Source organism: Seriola dumerili, unplaced genomic scaffold (assembly GCF_002260705.1).
Source record: "Seriola dumerili isolate Sdu_G_001 unplaced genomic scaffold, Sdu_1.0 BDQW01000191.1, whole genome shotgun sequence".
NCBI classification, from domain to species: domain Eukaryota; kingdom Metazoa; phylum Chordata; class Actinopteri; order Carangiformes; family Carangidae; genus Seriola; species Seriola dumerili.
The window spans coordinates 4,044,094-4,049,863 of record NW_019174446.1 but is presented as its reverse complement, the minus strand read 5'-3'; positions in this window follow the sequence as shown (position 1 = coordinate 4,049,863).

The window sequence follows — 5,770 nt, the reverse complement described above, 5'->3', positions numbered from 1 at the left end:
AAGCCTATTTAAACATACACATTTATAGTGAAAGGTACAGAAGTAAAACAAATTGGAACTAGAGAGGGTTTAATTATCCAAGTTTAAGTAAATGTTTGTGAAATGTTTTATATACAAATTTGTTCTCAAGTTGTATCAAGGACCAGTAGTCCCCATCAGTGAACCAAAACACTGCAAAAAATACATGCACATGTATTTTGTGCATGGAACGAGTATAAATCGAAATTCTTACTTTGTCTGCAGTTTAACAGCATTTTAGATATCAGCCCACTGATTTTCTGCTATAATAATCCATCTCCTAAAATACAAGTTCCAAACATTATAATGCTGCATAAAGGAAAATTCTACTAAGTAACTTCAATAAACAGTTCATGTTTTTAGATTGCCATTTTCTGGATGCTGAAGTGTAGGACAAAAGCTTTTAGTTTTAAGACATAATACAGCAATAAAAAAGAAAAATGCGCAAGACTAAACAGAAAGACACCAGTCTCTTGGGAGTTTCTCTGTGCAATAAGAGTTAAGTTCCTGTAGAATTTGTGGTTAAGAAGCACATCAATCTTATGTTACTGTCAATAAAGAGTCTTTTGCAAAACTCAGAAGACAAAAGCTACAAAACCATGACAGTGCAAACAAGCACCAAGTCAGGCATGAAAAATCCTGACCGAAGAGAGGAAATTAAGACCATGCAGGCTAATGTTTCATCACCTCAGCCAATCAAATTGTAAACAGAAAGAGAGGCCGTGGTATTAAAGAAGCCATGTAATCACAGCTTGTTTCTCAGGCACCCCAGGAAATCTCTCACAGGAGTGCAGCCTTTATGAAACATGTCAGCAGTCGATAAGACCGGAGGGGAGGAGGCTGAAAACAATTTGTGAAAACAATGAGCTTGTCACCCATAAGGTTCGGCTTTGTGGAGAAGGTTATAGCAGGAATCTCATTTATGCAGCAGTGTTCCACACATTTACTCAGTGAATAGTGAAATACAGAATACATGTGTTTCTAAATATTAACGTTTCTCTACTATGACTATGATGGAAAGTCGCAGGAGCACTATTAATAATATATACTTGTGTTTTCATTCATTCATTCATTTTCATAATACATTTTCATATGGGCCACCTGTGCCAACATCAGAAATATTTTAAAATAACTTGTGCCAAGGCTCAGGACTAATTCACTCATATTGAATCCAAAGCTGCTACTTATAATTCAGTCTCTCCATCACTGTAAAGAATGTGCTAATCACAAAGTTGCTTCCTGACATTTAAATATAGTTGTAAAACTTTTACATTTAAGGAGAAGCTCCACTAACAACATCATAGTAATGGATCTTCTTCCTCTCTCATTTCTCCATTTTCCTCCTCAGAATAAAACTTTACAGTAATAACGTTCCCTGCAGTACTTTAGGATCCACTTTCTATCTTTTTAAATTGCAGTTAAACCAGCTGACAAATGAAACTTGATGTTGATTTTACAGAACTGTGGCTTTCAAGTGGCATCCTCTTCTTTGGGTAGAATATTTTTTCAATGTAGTTTACAAAACAGAGATTTAATTTAATTTTACTAAGCTGGGAAGATATTTGAAGTGATTAGTGACTTAGTGTCTCCCGGTTTGGTCCCTTCTCTTTCCTCTTCTCTCTTCCCTTCTCCATCACAGTTTTCACAAGGAAACAAGTTTTTAGCCAAACAAAACAAAAATCATGCAGGTAACCACCAATGCAGGTGCAGGTAAACAGAAAGTGTTCCTCTCAAGATGGTGCCCCTGTCCCAGCATGCCACACGGCGTGATGTACCTTCACATTTTCTATTAACATACTAACATTTGCTAAGTAGCACGAAACACAAAGAACATCTGAGGATAGTAAATTACAATTTATGCATGCATGTGGGAATTTAAGCCTGAGCAATTCACAGTAAAATAAATGAACTGTCCTCCACTATCAGCAATACCCACCATCAAGATGATTCACTGTACACATTAATCCAGACAGTAAGTCAGTAAGGCTCCTGAATGTGTGTCAGTTGGACTAATGTTTCTCTCTCTCACAGGGGCCACTTCAGGACAACAAGGGCCTGTATGTGTTTCCTCAGCTGCTGCTCCAGATTCTGTTCCTCATATGTGAAAAGTGTCATATGGATGTGTATTGAGCTTCAGGTCATTTAGCTCCTATCTGCGAGGATGCTCTCAGGTTGTACAATTCAAACACCACAGACCTGTTCCTTGGGAACATAATGATTTGTGGGTATTTGCTTGACATTGTTGCTGGCATTTGTATTAGCTGTGTGTTGACAGAGTCAGTGATTAGGATTGAAAATTTCCACGTATTGAATTAAAGAAAGTGCTAACAACAGAAACAATAGTGCAGGCACTATTATAAATGAGATAGTAGTATAAATACAAGAGCATAAAAACATCACTGAAACATTATCAGATGATTCAAATATTTGCCGCTGTGTAAATATCTTGCTTTCAAACAAAATATAAACCTCTGTAGCCTAGATGGAAGCAGTGTCAGGTGTGTGTATCTCTACAGTGCAGCACATTTAATGTCTGGCTCACATTCCTGTCATATTGCTGATGGGGTGAGCAGCAAGGTGCCTTGCTGACCTTGGCCCTGCCTGTCTTCTTTTGACAGATGAAGGAAATGTTGCTAAGCAACAACAGTTAGCTGCCCCTTCCAGCCAGAACATCTGGCTTCCTAATCTTTTAACGATATAAATGATCATTTGTCGAACTTTTTAATTATATCCTTGAGCCTGAATTCATAAGGGCAGTATTTTTGATTCTGGCTAATAACTTTTGATGGATCACATAGCTTAGTGTTTTTGCAAAACAATGAAGAGTACATCCAGGCTAATTTCTTTATGAACGTTCCAATTGTTCCAAAGTTTAATTGATTTCCTTTCCAGAGCAATTTCCTCTATTCAAGAGCAGAACAATAAATGACAGATGACCCCTCAGGCATTTCACAGACGGATCAAGCCAAATATCCATTCCTGATCAGATGTCTGCCAAACCTCCCTCTCTCACCCAATGCTCTCTCCCCTTTTCTTTTATAATCAGTATACACAGTTGTGTACAATCAACATCACAACATGAGATTTATATACTATAGTGTGGCTTGGGCACAATCTGTTTTTAAAATACTCCTAACCTATTTTCAGAGGGACTGTATGACATTGTTAGTTGGCAAGGTGGTTTCTTCCTTTTACTGAATGGAAGGTAGTCTAAAATCCTTCACTCATCCCATATGGACTTTTGATAAATAATTATATAGTGAGATTTCTTAGAAATTTCTACAATTTCTTTTATTTATTATTATTTGCTCTCATTTATTTATTTTTATTTTTAAGGGACCAGGTACAATGTTAAATGTACATTAAAAGTCAAAGATGACGTCAGATTTAAATAACATGCACTCCATTATAACCTTAAAATGATGAATAGTAACTGTTGGGCTCTTCATTGCTAACACCTGAATAGAGATACCAACAGCAGAGTGCTGACCACTCGAAGGATAAGAAGCTCAGGCTTCACATGTTTCACCCACACACATGCTTCATAGCACACAGGAGCAGGTGAGCTGCCGAGAGCATCTTTCATTTAGTCAACCAATAAAATTTTGATGAACATTGCCTTGGTATATCACTACAGTCTCTATTAGATTCAAGGTCATATACCGGGTTCAATAAACCTTATTTGTGCTTGCTGACATGACATCCATAACAACAACTGCTCAAAAAAACCTTCATATGTCATGTACTGAGCTCAGCTATTGAGGTGATCTGACAAGGACTCTGAATTTCATGGTTAAATATGAAACTTGTGTTGTTGTCTTTTGATATTTGTTGGGGGTCCTTTTGAAGCTCTGACTGGGTAAAGCCATTTGTGACTTTTTATTCAATACTGAATACACTGTCAAGCAGGTATTTTATTCAGTATCTTATCACAAAAGTAAATACTTGGTCCATGCACTAAAGCTAAATCGACACTTGTTAGTCTGCCATTGTACTGTATGTCTGTTAGGGGTTTGAAGCAGTGCTTGACTCCTTACATCTCAAAGCAGTGTTCTGTCCTCTAAAGGATCTGATATTACCTATTTGCATTCATCTTGTAATTTACTGCCTTCTTGAAGTGGAGCTTGAGAGTTGTGCTCTTCAAGGTAACAGTATGTTTATATACTATAATGTTCAAGTCTCTAGCTAACACTGAGGACATTGAAGTCACTCACCTCAATATTTTTAAAATCTTGGCTTGTAATTGATGCCTTTGGTATGTTCACTGGCAATATTTTATCATGTCCAGGAAGTGCATGCTTGTGCCACTCGTAACTTGTACAAAACATTAGTGATCCTGGTGGATGGTGGTCAAGCAAAACACAATACTTTGACAGGGAACTTTAAGGTTCATGTCCAGTATATGGTGAGTTTAGGCAAATACAGCACTCTGGTTAAGGAAAAATTGTGGTTTGGTTAAACGGTGAAAAAAAGCAAACATGTCCTGTCTTACTACAAGTGTTTAAAGCAACTATAATCTTTTTTTTTTTTTTTTAAATCACATTTCAAATGCCAGTCTGGAAAATGAAGCCAACACTCCAGTGCCAAAAACTGCAGTTCCTCGGGTGACCACTTGAGGCTGGCCTCAACCCTGTATAGACTCCCATGTTAAAATGTCCAACTTTACTGTCCACTGTCCGCCAATTTCCTCCTTTGTGACTACAATGCGGTTGTCAATTTTTATTTAACTCACTGGTTTCAATTTTATTATGACTTAAAGATCTACATAATTGAGGGCATACCACTTTAAGTGACAGGTGAGCGTATGGTTGCCACAAGTTGGCAAGCACTGAAGTCTCGACTCAACACGTGCCTCTCCTCTTTGCCCATTTTTGGATAAGCCAGGAGTTAGGCGGAGTCAGGCACTGCTAAGATGGTGATGGTGGAGCAGCCCAGTCTGAGCTTCAAAACCGCTCTTCAGAAACCTGTGACGGTGACGTACACTGCATCCGTCTTTATACACAGTCTATGGTTTCCTTGTTTACCTATCCAGCTGCAACTTTACTCCCATAGCTCTCATAGTGTTGTTTTTGGTCGCAACTGGCAGTTGTTTTCACTGAAAATGCTCTGCTGTACGCTACCTGCTCAGCAGCAAATGGCAAACAGACACAGTAACTAGCTGGTGAAAGAAGTGGAACATTTAGCAGCGAAAGAGCCAAATATTTTCTTCAGGGTTTGGTGGAGACCAAAAACAGAGGTAAAAGAGAGTGAATATTCTACTTCCATTAATGAGATGCCCAGAAGCATGACACCAAATAAATGAAAAAATGTTTTGTGATTGCTGATGTGCCCATATTTACACTCAGTACTTGCTTGCTGGTTGGTCATATGACATGAAGTCACTACTTCCAAGCATTTGGAACAACCGTTGTTGATGTATACAGCTTGTTTAAATTGCAGCCAACAGGCCAAAATAAAGTCATTGCAGGATTAAGGTTAAAGAAAAATTAAACCATACTACCACAGCATTTATTCACTCCAAACAGCCAGTAAATCAAATGTATAGATGTTAGCTGTAAGCTAGAGGAGGCATCAACGGTTTGTGTGTGCGCACTTGTGTTCAGCTGCACGAGGGATGGAAGTAACAAAAATGCATGTGAATTGAAAAACTGAGCAGTAAAAAAGGATGTTATAAATTATCAAGTGATTTTAATTAATTTAATGCCAATTTAATTAAGATATCATAGTTATGACATGATGAAAACAGAGCCAT